The following is a 19,251-nucleotide window of genomic DNA, read 5'->3' as shown; positions in this document are numbered from 1 at the left end:
CTTGCACCTCCTGCACTGGCAGGTGGATTCTTTACCACTGTGCCATCTGGGAAGCCCAATAGTCTGCTGCTGCTGCAAAGTTGCTTCAGTCGTGTCCAACTCTGTGCAACCCCATAGACTGCAGCCCACCAGGCTCCCCCATCGCGATTCTCCAGGCAAGAACACTGGAGTGGGTTGCGATTTCCTTCTCCAATGCATGAAAGTGAAAAGTGAAAGTGAAGTCATTCAGTCATGTCCAACTCTTAGCGACCCCATGGACTGTAGCCTACCAGGCTCCTCTCTGTCCATGGCATTTTCCAGGCAAGAGTACTGGAGTGGGGTGCCATTGCCTTCTCCTCCCAATAGTCTATATATTACTAATTAATTTAAAATTATCACCTAATATGGCTTTTCTTTTACAAAGTCCCCTAAGAGATGAGAATAACTATAATTTTTTGAAAGTCTATGAAATTTAATTTGCATGTAGATTCTCACTTTGAACTAAAACTAGGCTTTCTTTATCAAGGATCTTCAGTATGAATTCTTACTCTGTTTACACTAGAATACTTTCATTGACATTTTTGATGTATAAAAAAACGGGCCAAAAAAATTATAAAAAGAAAGGAAGTTTATAATTGCAAAATTTCAAACCAAGTGTCTCCCAAATTAGGTATTGGAAACCATAGTATTTAAAAATTGTAGGGAGGTGCAGTAGCAAGGAAATATGAAAAATATTAAAATAATATTTCTTCTGTAATTATTTTGCAATATAAAACTGGTTTTAAAATATTTTTTCATCTAATGTGAGCTTGACTCTTAAGTTTTTAACTGTTTTAATAAGGAATTAAACAATTTTGTGTAGATATCATGTGGGTTATTAAAAGTGTGTGTCAGTTGTTTTTTAATAGAGTTTCTTCTGATATAGATGGTGTATAAAGACATGGGGCTGGAAGTTATTATCAAGGTAAGGATTATAGATAGAGAAGAGCTGAGGCATCTTGTTCATTCTTGGGGCACTTCAACCTTTAGGGGTAAAGCAGTCAATCATTTCCTCCTCCATGACTATATTTGCCTCAGGCAGATAAGAATTAATATCTTAATAATACCTTTAATTAAAACATTTTAATTAAGGTAGCTGTTCTTACAGCTATCTTAATGGATGAGGGTTAAAAAAAAAAGGAAAGAGAAGACAAAAGAAGTCAGAGAAATAGGAAGATATCAAGTGGAGTATGTGCTTAAAGGTGCTTTGCCTGTGGTTCAGTTGGTAAAGAATCCGCCTGCAGTGTGGGAGGCCCCAGTTTGATCCCTGGGTTGGGAAGAGACCCTGGAGAGGCAAAGGGAAACCCACTCTAGTATTCTTGCCTGGAAAATTACATGGACAGAGGAGCCTGGTGGGCTACAGTCCATGGGGTGTCAAAGGGTTGGACATGGCTTAGTGACTAAACCACCACCACCACCACCACCACCATGTGTTTAAAAGAATTAAAAGAGAAGCCCAATTCTTCATGCTAGCACTGGGCATATGAGGCTACTACCTCCTAGATACCTGCAATAATAAACAGAATAATACATGCATTGATTGCTGCGTGCCAGGCATTGTTTTGAATTGCTTGCTAGTGTTCCTATTCTTTAATTCTCATGAAAATGCCTTGAAATGGGAATTATTGTAATTTTACATTCTTGCTGTTTAATTGCTAAATCATATCATGTTCCCTTGGTATCTTCCCTTCAGGGACTGCAGCACACCAGACTTCCTTGTCCTTCACTATCTCCATGAGTTTACTCAAACTCATGTCCATTGAGTCAATGATGCCATCCAACTATCTCATCCTCTGTCACCTCCTTCTCCTCCTGTCCTCAATCTTTCCCAGTATCAAGGTATTTTTCAATGAGTTGGCTTTTTGCATTGGGTGGTTAATGAGCTTGACGTTTAGCATCAGTCCTTCCAATGCATATTCAAGATTGATTTTCTTTAGGATTAACTCATTTGATCTCCTCGCTGTCTAAGGGACTCTCAAGAGTCTTCTCCAGCATCACAATTTGAAAGCATCAATTCTTCAGTGCTCAGTCTTCTTTATGGTCCAACTCTCACATCCATACATGACTCTTGAAACATAAAAGATTTGACTATATACACCTTTGTTGGCAAAGTGATGTCTCTGCTTTTTAATATGCTGTCTAGGTTTGTCATAACTTTCCTTCCAAGAAGCAAGTGCCTTTTAATTTCATGGCTGTAGTCACCATCAGTAGTGGTTTTAGAGTCCAAGAAAATAAAGTCTGTCTCTTTTTCCACTTTTTTTTTTTTTTTCACATCTGTTTGACATGAAGTGATGGGACTGGATGCCATGATCTTAGTTTTTTGAATGTTGAGATTTAACCAGTGTTTTCAATCTTCTTCACTTTCATCAAGAGACTCTTTAGTTCCTCTTTGCTTTCTGCCATTAGAGTGGAGTCATCTGATTGTTTTCCTCTATTTCTTTCCATTGTTCACATAACAAGGCTTTTTTTTATCTCTCCTTGCTAGTCTCTGGAACTCTACATTCAGTTGGGTATATCTAAGGGCTTCCCTGGTGGCTCAGATGATAGAGAGTCTGCCTGCAGTGCAGGAGACCCAGGTTCAATCCCTGGGTCAGGAAGATCCCCTGGAGAAGGTAATGGCAACCCATTCCAATATTCTTGCCTGGAGAATTCCATGGACAGTGGAGTCTGGCAGGCTACAGTCCATGGAGTTGCAAAGAGCCAGACAAGACTGAGCAACTTCATTTTCTTTCTTTCACTTTCTCTTTTGCATTTTGCTTCTCTTCTTTTCTCAGCTATTTGTAAGGACTTCTCAGACTACCACTTTGCCTAAGTTTTACATTGCAGATGAGGAAATTGCCGTGCATAGAGGTCGACTAGTTGCTAAACACAACAGGGCTCTGTAGTTAGAGTAAGGAGTCAACCAGATAGTGAAAAGCCACCTGAGGAAAGGTGGAATGAACTCAGATAGCCTAGCTCTATCATCAGCATACCTGCTTTTCTAATTCTCTTTTTGTTATGGGTTGGATCATGTCCCCTAAAAAGTTACATTGAAATCCTAATTCTCAGCACCTCAGAATGTGACCTTTTAAAAACAAAGGGTCACTGCAGATATAATTTAATATGTGGTCATACTGAGTAGCTGCTGCTGCTGCTGCTGCTAAGTCGCTTCAGTCGTGTCCAGCTCTGTGCGACCCCATAGACGGCAGCCCACCAGGCTCCCCAGTCCCTGGGATTCTCCAGGCAAGAACACTGGAGTGGGTTGCCATTTCCTTCTCCAATGCATGAAAGAGAAAAGTGAAAGTAAAGTCGCTCAGTCGTGTCCGACCCTCAGCGACCCCATGGACTGCAGCCCACCAGGCTCCTCCGTCCATGGGATTTTCCAGGCAAGAGTACTGGAGTGGGGTGCCATTGCCTTCTCCACATACTGAGTAGAGTGAACCCTTATTCCATTACTACTGGTCCTCTGATAAGAAAAGGAAAGAGAATAAGGAGAACACTATGCAAAGACTCAAGACACACAGGGAGAAGACATCCAAGTGACAATGGCTGCAGAAATTGGAGTGATGGATCTATAAACCAAGGAAAACCACCAGAAGTTAGGACAGAAACATGGAACAGCCTCTCTCACAAAATCCTTCTGGAGGAACCAATCTTGTTAGCATCTTGATTATTGACTTCCAGCTCTACCACTTTGAGAGAATGCATTGTTATTCTTTTGCTACACGTATGTGGTACTTGTTACCACAGCCCTAAGCAATTAGTACACTTTACATTCTCTTAGAGTTTGATTTTATTTGACATTCAGTTATTATTTTGCATCTTATTGTGACCCTTGCTTTCATCAGTGGAAATAGCTGACCATCTGCTATACCCAAGAACACCTATTGGAAAATTGTGACAAATAGCATAAGGTTGGAAAAGATAGAGTATTTGTTGGAAATAGTAATAATTCATAAGGATCAAAGTAAAGAAGATACACCTGCACTGGTTTCTGCAGTAGGCTGGTATTGAGTGATAGGATAGGAAATTTGGTTTTGTTTTGCTTCAAAGTGCCATTGAAACTTTCTGGCCAGAGGCATAATGTGACAAGAAGTGTACTTTAGGAAGATCAATATTACTGCAAAAATTAGATTTTATGGAGTAGAAATAACCAGAGGTAGCATGAATAGTCTCCTAACTATTACTCCTAACTACTACTAACTAGGAGGTAGTAGCATAGATAAGACATGTGAGGACAACTAAGTTTTGAGAATAAGCTTTGAAAAGGACTGGAGAAGGCAATGGCACCCCACTCCAGTACTCTTGCCTGGAAAATCCATGGACAGAGCAGCCTGGTAGGCTGCAGTCCATGGGGTCGCTGAGAGTCGGACACGACTGAGCGAATTCACTTTCACTTTTCTATTTCATGCATTGGAGAAGGAAATGGCAACCCACTCCAGTATTCTTGCTTGGAGAATCCCAGGGAAGGCAGAGCCTGGTGGGCTGCCGTCTATCTGGTCACACAGAGTCGGACACGAATGAAGTGACTTAGCATTTGAAAAGGATTCTAGGGAAGGAGGATACAGAGGATATAGTAATTGCAGATGTAGAAACAGGAAAGACAAATATAATTTCACATTTCTATCCTCAGTGAATGAGACTTCTGCTGAGGTGTTGCAAAGATAGTTTGTGACAGAAATGTATTTTTTAATGTATTATTTTGTATTGGTATTGATCTTTTAAAGTATGCATTACTGGTGACACAACTTAAATAAAGATATCTTAAAGGTAGCTGGAAATGCATAACCTAATATAAAAAAGAAATGGAAATTATAGCAGCTACTGTCCTTCAGCTGACTGTTCAGTCTTAGTTTTTCAGTACTGTCTTATTAATCCCTAAATACTTCTGTGAACTGCAACCTATGCTATGCACATTTAACAAATCAAGAAAAATGAGGCAGAGGAAGGTAAAAATAACTTCCCAGTGCTGCGCTATTTAGCAAGTGAAGAGCCAAGACTGGAACTCATCATACTTTGAACTTTGGAGTCATCCTCATTTTAAAAATGGTAAGTTGTATACTTCGATGAGATTCATGGAAGCTTCGAGAGTTAGGAGGGCCAGAATCATGGTGTTCTAGATATATGAAATAACACATTATAAAGGGTGTATTTTCCGGCTACAAAAAGAGTAAAATCTGCCCTGCTTAGCCTTGGGTGTTCTCTTTTTAAATCGTAGATTATGTTGGTTGAAACAATCCTCAAATGGCTCTTGCATCTATTTTACAACCATTAGATTATATACATCTTGAACTATTTATATTTAAGGATTTAAGAATTTTAAATAGAAAAGACATGAAGGTCTCGTAATACATTACTAATCAGAAATGAACACATAAGTCTCAAGCCATTTAAAATTGTGTTATTCTTTTCTAGGTTAGTTTATAAAAAAAAAAAAAAAAAAGGTTCAGTAAAATGTAAATAAAATAATAGCAGCAGTGTGCCAGAAGGGACATAGTGTTCCATGCAGGTTATATTTCCCAGAAGATTTTGAGTGAATGGATTACCTTTTCTACTTTCCCCCCTTAACCAGCTTTGACACGAGTATGGTAGACTATTAAATTCCTATATTTAGCCTCAGCTAAATTCAGTGAATTTCACTGAAGTGTGAAGTAATTTTAAGTACATTTTGTATAAAACTTTGCTGAATTTTAAAACACTTTGACGTCACAGTGAATAAAAATTGCTCAAAACACAAATCAGTGTAGTTCAATATACTGGCCATGTGTGCTTTTTAAAATATGGACTTATGTTATTATTTTGAGCCCATATGGGAAGCAACAAATTTTATTATAGTCTCAGCTAAATAATTTGTATAAAAAATATTTGGCATAGCAATAGATAGTATTTAAAAATAAGTCTCATGCCCATAATCTTATAAATCCAGTAGAAAAATAACTATAACTGTTAAGGAAATGATTTTGAGCTTTCAGCTTTTTCAGAAAGCAATGGTGGTCTTCAGTTTACTGAGAGTAAATTGACCTGATTTTTCTGCAAGGCTTAGTCTATCACAGGTATTTTTAGCTCAGTCAGTTTCTGTGAGAATATATCATCATAATTTACTTTAGAGTATTATTTGTTAAGGATCACAGCAGAAATATAAATTACATATAAAAGAAGGAAATATTACTTCTCTGATTCTATGGTAAGAATATTTATTTAACTTTCTTTTTAGCTATCTATAAACCCAAAGATAATAACCAAATACTAATGTTAAGACATGTCCATTAGATGAAGGAATTGTATCTTGAGCAATAAGTAGTGAATAAACAATGGAAATAATAACGTACTTCAGTTTTGATTTAACTTTTCAATAGCTAGTAATATACTGGAGAACATTATAGTGGAATCTCACTAAAAACGTTTACACTGATAATTTTTTTCAGCTTTTCTCAGTCACTTCAGTCATGTTCAACCATTTATGTGACCTTGGACAGTAGCCCACCAGGATCCTCTGTCCATGGGATTTCCTCAGTAAAAATACTAGAGTGGGTTGCCATGTCCTCCTCCAGGGAATCTTCCTGACCCTGGGATTGAACTCTAGTCTCCTGTGTCTCCTGCATCATAGGCAAATTCTTTACCACTGAGCCACTCTGAAAGCCCACAACTGATACATAAGAATTGCATATATTCAGGTATACAACTTTGTTCATGTATTGTTCTCTTGACCTTTTAATTCTCTAGTAAATCACATACCTCCATGTCATTAGGGCCAGTTTCTGGAAATTTATCTTATTCTTTTATTTGTAACATATTTACTTGTTCCATTATTTTCCTTGACTCTCTGCGTTGGTTTTTGCTCATCAGATAAAACAGCCACTTCTCTCAGTCTCCACAGACTGTTCTTAGAGAACTGGTGACCCTCACCAACCAGATTGGCCAGAGAGTCTGGATGCATCTTGACTTTTGTGCTTATTTGAACCACTGTCTTTGTTCTTAGCACTTCCCAGGAGACTAGACTATGTGAAGCCTTGTCAGTCTGAGAAAGGTGAGACAGCAGCCCATTACTCAATCGAAGCTGGAAAACTTGGGGTTTTAGATACATGATTCAATTCTTTCTCTCCTAAGGCAGAAGCTGGGAAGTGGCATCAATCACTTGCTTACTCTTCATTGAGCTGAGGAGAAGAGCTATGGCAAAAGCCTATACACCTTCTGAGATGACATGATCTTCTAGCTGCTGCTGTACTCTCTGTCATCCTTAGGGGCCTAGTAAATGCTGGGCCCCATTAGCTCTGGGACAGGTGTATAGAAGCCAGTCTTTGGAGAGCAGCTAGAAAAGTTGAGGGTCTATACGTGTAGCTCTATTTTAAAAGGGGTGAGCCCTGGTTTTATTGCTGGAGTACTGGGATGTACCCGCATACCCACACACCTGTTTAAACTTTCAAAGGATTTGTGATTGCTGGCCCATCATCTCCGAGTGATAGATAGGTTAGAATCCAGTCCCTGGGGCAGCAGCCAGAGAAATTGGAGTGTTGGATATGCATTCTGACTCCTTCCAGGAAGAAGCTAGGAGGTGGGTTTTGTGGTGACAGTGAGTGGGGAAAAGAGTCAAGGAAGAGCCCATGGGATTGTTCAAAACCTTTCCTGTGTTTTCCATAGATCACAAAGTGAAAGTGAAGTCGCTCAGTCGTGTCCGACTCTGCGATCTCATGGACTGTAGCCTACCAGGCTTTTCAGTCCATGAGATTTTCCAGGCAAGAGTACTGGAGTGGGTTGCCATAGACCACAGGAGACTAGTAAATGTGTAATCTGACTCCTTCTAAGAAAGTTGAGTCTTACTTAGCTTTATGTCTGGAGTGACCTGGGGGTAGAAGCCACAGAGAGTACCCACACGTTCATTCAAGCTCTCAGGAAACTAGCAATCATCTGCTTCATCAAGCCTAAAGACAAGTTAGTTAGATGCCAGACTCTTGGACCACCACTGGGTAGTTGGGACATTAGATGTTCAGTGTAATCCTTTTAGGAAGCACTTGGGAACTGGGATTTATTGCCTCCTTGCTCTGCGCTGACCACAGTGGGGAACCACATGAAGTACTGATGTACCCATTGAAAACCACCCTTTTCTCTCTGTGGTCCCAGGGGACTACTGTAAGCTAGACTGCTAGCTTCCAGAGTCATGAGAGATAGGAGTCAGTCCCTCGAGTAGTAGTCAAAAAATGTTAGGGAAAAAAAGTTTCTAAAGGTGTAAGGAGAAAGGGGGTCACAGGATGTAGATTACTTAAAGACTAAGAAGGAATACTGGCTACCCTTCCCACATCCTGGGAATATCTGTGATCCAAAGACAGCATTGTGGGGATGGTTTCTAGGGCAAAGATGTGGCCCTGTTATTGTAGTAAACTTGTGGATTAACTAGGTAAGTTTTCAGGATGAACTGACGGATTTTTCTATAGTGACTATATAATTTATAATCTAAATTATCACTTTTGAAAGTAAAGGGAACTAAATCATTACACCAGAACAACAAGTGTAAACAAAGATTGATCTGGGAAAAGTGGCATTAAGAATCATTCTAGTTATGACCCAGCTGTTAGAGAGCTCTGTTAATATTTATTTTATAAAACATTCTAAGCCCCTAAAAAGGTATAAGAAGTAATGCACATTTGAGCTCCTAATGGTGTCATGCCTACTATATCCCATTGGTCATGGGAAGTCACATGGCCAAGCCCAAAATCAAGGGGTAGGGAAATATACTCTGCTCACAATGAAGCCATGGCGAAAGTGAGGATGCAGGAAGGAATGAAGGATTGTGGCCAGTAGTTCAATCTACTTTATCTTCTGTCACCTGGAATTCTAGATCCTTTAGCCACCAAAGTTAGATGTGATGGTAGTTAAAGCTGAAAGGGATCTCAGATTTGGTTTCTCATTTTGAAGATTCCAAATCTGATGTGCGTAGAGCAAAAATGACTCACCCAAGATCATATTGAAACTGACTGTAACTGGACTTGATCCAGGATGTGACTCCTAGACCAGTGTTCCTTCCACTGTATTCTTTGGCATGATCAATGCTTATCAGGAAGGAGAAGAGGACATAGATCAAGGAAGGTGGAGGAAAATCTGATTGTGTATGAATGTACTTGAGCCAGTCTTCCTTTGGGGTCATGTTATAAGCCCTCAGCTCACTTTTTTCACTTGAATTCATGCAAAATCCTTAAGAGGATAGAAACTGAATTTTAGTAGTAGGAAAGCTAGATAATTCTAGGTAATTGTTCCATATTCTAAGCTTCATCTTGAATCTTCAAAAAAAATTTAAGAACATATTTAGCATTATTCTTGGCTTTCCTGGTACCTTAGGTGGTAAAGAATCTGCCTGCAATGCAGGAGATGCTAGTTCAATCTCTGAGTTGAGAAGATTCTCTGGAGAAGGAAATGGCAACTCACTCCAGTATTCCTGCCTGGAGAATTCCATGAACAGAGGAGCTACAGTCCCTGAGGTCATGAATAGTTGGACATGACTGAACAGATGACACACTTTAGAATTATTCTTAGTAAAGAGAAAAAACAATCCATACTTACTATTATTCAAAATAGACTATCTAATTCTAGAAAACTGATGTTATTAGACTGGTATAGCTTAGTTCATAAGGGACATTTTTTAAAACTCATATCATATCTCTATGTTGTGCTTTTAAAAACAAACAAACAAAAATGGAAGATCATTACTCCTTACTATATTGGAAAAATAGTCTTCATACAAGAAAAAGGCGGTGGGAGGGTGGCGGGGGGATCTTAGATATGTAATCTAAAGTCTTCTCTACTCAGGGGAAAGCTAGAAGTTAGGTGTTCCTTCCTGAGAGGGGTTCCTACCAGGAAAGGGGATTTATGGCAAGATTATGTGCCAATTTTTCCTACCTGTTTTGATGTGGATTATTTCTCAACTACTCAGTGTACAAGAGTCTCAACTATTTCTGAATTTGTTACAACAAAACGCATTGTTGTTTATTCAGCGTGTCCATACTGATAAATTTAATTTTAAAAACCTGGCAGCCATATAACTTTATTTTCATTCCACAGAAATATTTTAATTTAGCATTTCTCCTTTCAGTCCAATGTTAAATATATGACTGGAGTATGTACTCAATAATTACATGTTCACCAAATGAATGGATGAGCATGAAATATTATGTAGGCATACTTTCCATTTGTAGTCACTATGATTTGACCTTTATTTTTCTTAAAAATAAAACGAAATTATTGAAAGAGGAGAATAAATCAAATAATTGATTATATGATTTCTAAGAGTCTCAAAATATCTACTAGCTATATATATATAAACTGGTTATAGATATAAACTGAATATAACTCCCTTGATACACATAAATACGCTTGAATGTCACATAAAAATTTCTTTCTACTCTTGTGCTTCTGTTCTAGTATAATTTTAAAATGTAGTTATGTGCTATGACTGATGACATATGAGATATTTCCTTCCAGTGTATAAATCATTTCCAAAGGAGTAGCCATCAAGCTTCAAAGGTACTGTACTCAATATTTTCTTTTCAATTGAAGATCAACAAATTCTCAGTAATGTGTAACTGAAGCAGATAATTCTTTGACTTGCAAGCAGAAACTTCAAACTCTACAATTATATATGAAAGAAAGTCACTGCATGGTCTAGGTAAAATATGGTTTAAAATTAGAAATGGAATTTTCTTTCCCCAACTTTTTTTATTAAAAGAGAAAATGGAGGTAAGAACAGGGTTCTTATCTTAGAGGTCCCATCTGCAGCCAGAGTGGATTATTATAGAGCTCCATGAACTTAATAACATTTTAAAATGTTATGTAGCTACTATATATTTATCTGTGATCTCTCTAGCTTCATATTACATCTGTGATCAAAGAATGCACTTTAGTAAAGTGAAGTTGATTTTATTATTTACAACATTAATTCTCCTTGTATTTGCTTTGATGAAATATACATTAGTAATGCTAATTTTTGACTATGCCCAATCTTGTCTAGAGCTGTTGGAACAAATAATGTTATATCTCATCTGATACAAATAATCTTAATCCTAACCTTTTGGAGACTTAATACTTTGAGAATTATGCATTAGATAATTGTAGAGAAAACAATGGATTCTAAAAATAGATTAGTATTCAAATACCTGCAGTTTTTGCTTGTACCTCCATTTCAATAATTTATAATTATAATTTCATGGTATATAGATCCCTCAGGTTGTGCTTTGTTTTTCTGAATTTTCCTTTTCCCCTAAAGTCTTCATTTTGTTTGCTGCAAGTGAAGCATGTTATACATTTTTAAAATCTGCAATCAGAGAACTTGAGTTGGCAGGAATCTTTTGGATCATTTAGTTCAAATAATAACACTTCATAGGTAAGTGGGAAAAAAAGGAGAAAAAGAGGAAGTTTTTCTAAAATTATTTAAGTAGTTAGAATAGAAATCAAGTATTCTACTTTCTTAACAAAAACACACCTACTCTTTTATTTTCATTATGTTGTTGTTTGACAGACAGATATTAAAATAATATACCTGCTATTCTACTGTGGTAGATAGGACCTACTTATTGATAATATGAAGCAAGGCATTTTGCAGTGTAGGAGTAGTAAACCATCTTTAAAGTCTCATTCAACTCATTTTCATAAACAAAAATATTTCTAAGAAATTTTAAATGGGTAAAACCTCTAGGCAACCAATACAACCATACAGTACTTGAAATATAGTACATACCAATGCATGAATTATATTTTTTAAGCTCTATGTGTAAGTAAAGATAAAAACATAAAAATATTATACATGAAAATGGAATTCTCATTTAAAAAGTTCCTTAGCGGTGAGTGTGTGTGAGTGTGTGTATGTTTGAGAGAAAGAGAGAGAGAGAAAGAGGTTTCCTCAAATAGGAAATAGCTCACACAATTACAGTGGCTGTGATGACCGAAGACCTGCAGTTGGCAAGCCAGGAGCCCAGGATGGCCAGTAGTTCAAATCCAATGTGCAGCTCAAGTCTGAAGGCTTGTAGAATCAATGGTGTAATTTCTAGTCCAAAAGCCTTCAGTCTGGAGATCTAAACAGATGTTTCATACTGAATCCAAGGGCCAGAAAAGACTATTGTTTCAGCTCAAGCAATAAGGCAGAAACAGTTCCCTCTTAGCCATTTGCTCTATTCTAGTCTTCAATTCATTGACGAGACCCATCCTCATCAGGGAGAGCAATTTGCTTTACTGAGTCTACTGATTGAAATGTTAATCTCATCCACTAACACTCTCACAGACACACCCACAATAATGTTTGACCAAATGCCTGGGCACCCTGTGGCATAATCACATTGATACATAAAATTAACCATTACACCAGGCAAATAATGAGTGAATTGAACTAGGTTATTGTCATTGGATTATAAATTGATGAATTACAAATGGGCAATTGACATTGAAGTCATTGAGGTGTATGCACTTGCAAAGAATACAGAGTGAGGGAAAAGTGGGCCCTTGACAGAAACCTGAAGGTTTTCAACATTAAGGTGTGAGAAAGAAGGGGAAGACTGACCTGAAGAAAGACAAATAGATAAAAGAAAAACAAGGATAGTATCAGTTGTAGAAGTCATTCAAGAGAAAATCTTTAAAGGATAAAATGGTTAATGCTGTCAAGTATTTGTTTAGGTTAGGCACAGTGAAGACTGATTTGTAATCTTCAGATGTAGCTGCCAGAGCCATTGGAGACCTTATCAAGAAGACTTTTAATGGAATGATGGAGCCAAAATCCAGATTGGAGTATGTTGAGCTGTAAATGGGATTTGATTTTTTTTAAAAAAGGAGAGAGAGTGAGAGAAGAGTGTTCACGAAGTTTAGCAGTGATGTAAAGATGATGCAAAGGTTTCAGTTTGAGAGAACCATGGGGTAAAGACGGTAGTTAAATGAGATGTATACTTTTAAGGAAAGAGATGCTGATTTTGACTGTACCCTGAATTGTTCAAAACCAATCAGTTATCAGTTCCCTGCATTTAAAAATGTGTTAGAGTTGAAATTAAATAAATACATAAACCTTTCTAAAAGAGTCACAGTTTACAAAAATTGCCCCTACAATTTCATACATTAGACTTTTCACTGCTAGATTTCAAACCCATAATGTACAGAAATTATTCTTTAATTAGGAAAAATGATATAATTCTGCCAAGTCTCGTTCTGTGTCATAGCATTACTGCTTTTCTGCAATCCAACTACAGGACATTCTTTCACTTTCTATAGCTCAGCAAGCTGCTTCAGGTAATTTGTCCAAGATCTTTCCTCTTTCAGAAATAGTTTCCAGAACTCTATTCCATTTTTATCTTATCGTTTTTATCTAATTAATGCCTAGAGTTCTCAGATCCAACACAACTATTTAGAGATTGTTTTCATGGCCTCACTTACTAAAACAACTTTCTCTAATATATACTGTTACCTTAATAAGTGCCTCTTGGAAAGTTCCTGAGTTTTATTCTTATATTTACTTGGTAGGTCTTCAATTAATATATATCCAGCCACAAGAATATAATCTTTATTTTAAAAGGGCTAACTATATTTTCTCCTTGTGTTCACAGCTCCTACAAACTCCTTATAACCATGAGATGCTCAATAAGTATGTGCAGAATGACTGAATATGCATGGACTGTAGGCTGTCAGGCTCCTCTGACCATGGGATTCTCCAGATAAGAATACTGGAGTATGTTGTTATTTCCTTCTCCAGGAGAGCTTCCTGACCCATGGATCAAACCCAGGTGTCCCACATTGCAGGCAGATTCTTTACCATCTAAGCTACCAGGGAAGCCTTATATATATATATATATATATATATATATATATATATATATAATGAAAAATATGATTATGGTACTCTTAAATTTTTTTTATTTCTAAAACTCTGTTGCTGTTGCTGCTGCTACTTCTGCTGCTAAGTCACTTCAGTCATGTCCGATTCTGTGCGACCCCAAAGACAGAAGCCCACCTGGCTTCCCCGTCCCTGGGATTCTCCAGGCAAGAACACTGGAGTGGGTTGCCATTTCCTTCTCCAATGCATGAAAGTGAAAAGGGGAAGTGAAGTCGCTCAGTCGTGTCCGACTCTAGCGACCCCATGGACTGCAGCCCACCAGGCTCCTCCGTCCATGGGATTTTCTAGGCAAAAGTACTGGAGTGGGGTGCCATTAAAACTCTGTTAATGACTAATAATTTATTATGTGCCTGCAGGCAGTGCCCTGTGTGATTTACATGCATGCAATAATTTTACTCTCACAACAACTCTGTGATTTGATGATGATGATAAACTACCATAGTTTATAGATGAGGAAACCAGAAAAGGACTACATGCCAAGTTTATGTAGGCTAGGTTTTACCGTAAATCAGAGCATGATCATTCGGAACTTCAGGAAGTCTGTGAAATATGGAGAAATTGCTTAAATGAGTAGCACTGTCTCTTCCACGAGTAGAATCAGAACTTGGAGCCCAGTTCTCTGGTTTTGGAGTTCTCTTAGCTGAGCTGTCATATTTATTCCAAAAATAATTTTACCATGTATGGTGTGTGTGTGTGTGTTTGAGAGATAAAGAGACAGCACTAGATGTTTCCAATAATACATTTACTCTTATTCCTGAGCACACATCAAAAGTCTAGTTCTCCCCAATGAAATGTGAGAGGTGGCATGCACTGCTTCTGGGTTAAGCAAGCATATGTGCTCCTTCGTGCTTTGTTTCCCCTTTGGAGCACAGGATGCATCCACAATAGGGCGGTAGGGCAGGAGAGGGCTACACAACAGAAGCAACTATGTTCCCAGGACTTAGGACACCACATGCAGCACAGCAGACCAGGGGCAGGCAGCCAAGTCACACTCCTTTTGGAGAACCTCTTCATGAGTACTCATTTATATTTAAAACATTTCAAATTTGAATCTTTTTGTCTCATTAATTTGCATATTATAAGTATTTTGTTGAGTTATTTAAAATCTTTGATATTTGACTCTTTTTAACATAAAAAAACAAAAATTCACAAAGTTTAACCTTGTACTATTGTTGGGAAGCATTTTCATTAAATAAATCTATTATATTCTAACTAAAGGGTAAGTATAATTTAATGTCTCCATTTTAGTATCTACTAGTATCATAATTGGAGAAAGCAATGGCACCCCACTCCAGTACTCTTGCCTGGAAAATCCCATAGACAGAGAAGAGTGGTAGGCTGCAGTCCATGGGGTCGCAAAGAATCGGACATGACTAAGTGACTTCACATTCACTTTTCACTTTCATGCACTGGAGAAGGAAATGGCAACCCACTCCAGTGTCCTTGTCTGGAGAATCCCAGGAATGGTGGAACCTGGTGGGCTGCCATCTTTGGGGTCGCACAGAGCTGGACACAACTGAAGCGACTTAGCAGCAGCAGCAGCAGCAGCAGCAGTAGTATCATAATTACATTGACTATGTAAAATGTTTCTTTCCTTTAGTAAATTCCATTCCAGGAGTACATTTTTCCATTCATCTCACATTTTCTTATGTCAAAGTCAATAACTATTTCTTACTATTTCATTAAATTTTAGATCAAAATAGTTTCTCTCAGTACTTCCCTTATATATGAATTCAAACCAAGAAAGAACTAAGCCACACTGATTGTCTAGTTGATAGTTATAATGATCCAGTTTGTTTCATTTTCCCCCAAATTCTTTCTGTCATCCATATATCTATTCTAAAAGTTTATTATTTATTTTTCCAAAAAGGTGGATACTTTTTTTGTATGTTCAAATATATGGTTTCCTTATTTTTCTTATTAGATATAGTTCTTTGAATAAAATTTATTCTAATAAATTTTAGAATAGTCTATGAAGTTATGATTTCCACACTATAGAATTTTTATATTATCCATGTGATGTTTATCTCCTGTGCTAAAATTTCATGCTAATTTTGTTCGTTAATCATAAGCTGTCACTATCTATATCCCAAAACACATTTTGTTGTGTTATAATTACATACAATATGATGCATTATACATCTTATAGCTATTTTCATTGTGAATTATTAAGAGGTATTTTTACTTTAATTTTATCAAGAATTTTTGGTCCCAGATTTGTTGTCTTCATTAAACCCAGTTTTAGAATTCTTCTGGGGTATGTTCTTTTCACCCATCATGTTCATGTTAAAGGTCTCTTATTAGAATTAAGGTTGCCATGCCAAAAGAGTGAACTAACTCTATGCCATGGAACTTCTTGTTGTAGGCACAATTTTGTAAAAACTGCTATTTGGCATACTAAACAGACCCAGCTGTTAATTTTCCTTATTTCCCTTATTTTTTTTTTTTCAAATCAGACCTTTAACTAGAAGGGAGGGGGAAAAAAAAATAGCCTTCTGGTCCTTCAGTCTCATTTCTAAATTAAATAAAATAAGTTTCTTACCAAGGCAAAAATACCTTTTAGATAAAATTTTTATTTGATTATTTTAAAAAAATACTTAATTTTTGATCAAAAAATCTATGGCCCCTTCTGTTGATTTTCTGTAATTATTCTTCATAGGAGAATGATGCGGGTGTCAAGTAAAACAAAGTATCTCTAATTTAATTTATTATGTGATTACCCCCTTTTTATTATATTAAGCTTCCATTAAATAAATAAAATAAAAATTCTCAGAAACTTGCTCTCACAAACCCAGCTGGCTAGAGAGAGGATCTTACCAAAGGGAGGCATCTAGACCTTCTTCTACAGATTGCATACGTAATCAAGATGACCCTTTAATTAGCCATATCAGTGGGAGAACATTCCCAAAATGGCTACACAAATTTAGCTCCTGAAGTGTATTCTCTGAAATGAACTTGCCAAACTGACCCACTTTTCCCTCTATGAAACCAATTTTCATGTCCATCCACACCATCTGTTCCTCATGAAAATGGAAAATTACCTTTGTGCTGACCTGGCATCAGTGAGTTTCATTATCTCCAATTGGTTCATTAAAAAATAGTGGAGTTTCTTTAACCAGAATATAACACTTGTGCTTTTAACTTTAATTCAAAAAAACTATAATCACTATATTATCTTTGTGCTTCAACATGCTACTTCTCTCTTTAATACTTTAGGAGATCAACTTATTTAATTTTACAGTCACATTTAATATTTGCTACACAGGTGATGGTTTTCCCAGTTGGTGCTACTGGTAAAGAACCTACCTACCAACACAGGAGACGTAGGATGGATCCTTGCAACAGGAATATCCCCTGGAGGAGGGCATGAAAACCCTCTCCAGTATTCTTGCCTGGGGAATCTCTTGGACAGAGGAACCTGGTGGGCAGCAGTGCATAGGGTTGCAAAGAGTTGGACATGACTGAAGCAACTTAGCACACATGCACATGTACAGGTAATACTACAAACATTAATTCCTGCTTTCTGGTAACTATGGACTCAACTTCCATCCAGCCACACTCAAAACCTCAAAACATTCTTTTTATATTAAAATTAATTTACTGTCTAGGTATAGACCATCATTTAAAAAACAATTTAAGTTTAAAATCATTTCTAATTTTTTTCAAAAATTTAATTTAGGGAAAGTAACATAAAAATACTAACAGATTGTAACAAAATATCTAACAGTTGTGAATGAATTAAATTAATTTAATTTTAGCTACATCTGATCTCTTAGAACTGACTTTTAATAATCAACCATGGAGCTCCTGACAAGATGTAAAAGTAGAAAGACAAGAGCTTACCTTTTTTGTTTTTTTTTTTAACAAAAACATCAAACTCATAGTTAACTGCTGAAAAATCAACAAAAATTTCTGGAACTTACCAAAAAAAAAAAAAAAAAAAGTACTCTACATCCAAAGACAAAGAAGAAACCACAATGAGACAGTAGGAAAGGCATAAATGTGATAAAATAAAATCCCACACCCACTGAGAGGTTGATCTACAAGCTGGAAAATAACTATACCATAGAAGTTCTCCCACAAGAGTGAAAGTTCTGAGCTCTACATCAAGTTCCCCAGCATGGAGATCTGGGAACAGGAGATTGTTGCCATTGTTCAGTCAGTCATGTCCGACTCTTCACAACCCCATGTGCCTCAACACGTCAGCCTTGCCTGTTCTTCACCATCTCCCAGAGTTTGCTCAAACTCATGTACACTGAGTTGGTGATGCATCCAACCATTTTATCCTCTCTCATTCTTTTCTCTTCATGTCTTCAATCTTGCCAGCATCGGTGTATTTTTTAATGAGTCTTCACATTCGGTTCAGTTCAGTTCAGTCATTCAGTAATGTCCTACTCTGCGACTCCATGGACTGCAGCACACCAGGCATCCCTGTCCATCACCAACTCCCAGACTTTCCTCAAATTCATGTTCATTGAGTCAGTGATACCATCCAACCATCTCATCCTCTGTCGTCTCCTTCTGTTCCCACCTTCAATCTTTCCCAGCATCAGGGTCTTTTCCAATGAGTCAGTTCTTCACATCAGGTGACCAAAGTATTGGAGTTTCAGCTTAAATATCAGTCCTTCCAGTGAATATTCAGGGTTGATTTCCTTTAGGATTAGCTGGTTTGATCTCCTTGCAGTCCAAGGGACTCTCAAGAGTCTTCTCCAACACCACAGTTCAAAAGCATCAGTTCTTCGGTGCTCAACTGTATTTATGGTTTAACTCGCACATCCATACATGACTACAGGAAAAGCCATAGCTTTGACTATATGGACCTTTGTTGGCAAAGTAATGGCTCTGTTTTTTAATACACTGTCTCAGTTGGTCATAACTTTTCTTCCAAGGAGCAAGCATACTTTAATTTCATGGCTGCATTCACCATCCACAGTGATTTTGGAGCCCAAGAAAATGAAGTCTGTCAGTGTGGAGAAGTTCCCAAAGATTCTGGCTTTGAAGGTCAATGGGAGTTGATCACAGGAATTCCACAGGACTGGGGAAACAGAAACTCAACTCTTGAAGGGCATACACAGATCTTGTGCACATCAAGACCCAGAGAAAAAGTGACAGGTCTTGGTGACTGCAGCCATGAAATTAAAAGATGCTTGCTCCTTGAAAGAAAAGTTGAGGCTTCCCTGATAGCTCCATTGGTAAAGAATCCACCTGCAATGCAGGAGACCCTGGTCAATTCCTGTGTTGGGAAGGTCTTTTGGAGAAGGGGTAGGCTAACCATTCCAGTATTCTTGGGCTTCCCTTGTGGCTCTGCTGGTAAAGAATCTGCCTGCAATATGGGAGACCCGGGTTCGATCCCTGGGTTGGGAAGAAGTGAAGGGAAAGGCTACCCATTCCTGTATTCT

The sequence above is a fragment of the Bos indicus genome, chromosome 20 (genome assembly GCF_029378745.1).
Source record: "Bos indicus isolate NIAB-ARS_2022 breed Sahiwal x Tharparkar chromosome 20, NIAB-ARS_B.indTharparkar_mat_pri_1.0, whole genome shotgun sequence".
Taxonomy (NCBI): Eukaryota; Metazoa; Chordata; class Mammalia; order Artiodactyla; family Bovidae; genus Bos; species Bos indicus.
The sequence above is the reverse complement of the archived record's forward strand: the minus strand, read 5'-3'. Positions refer to the sequence as shown.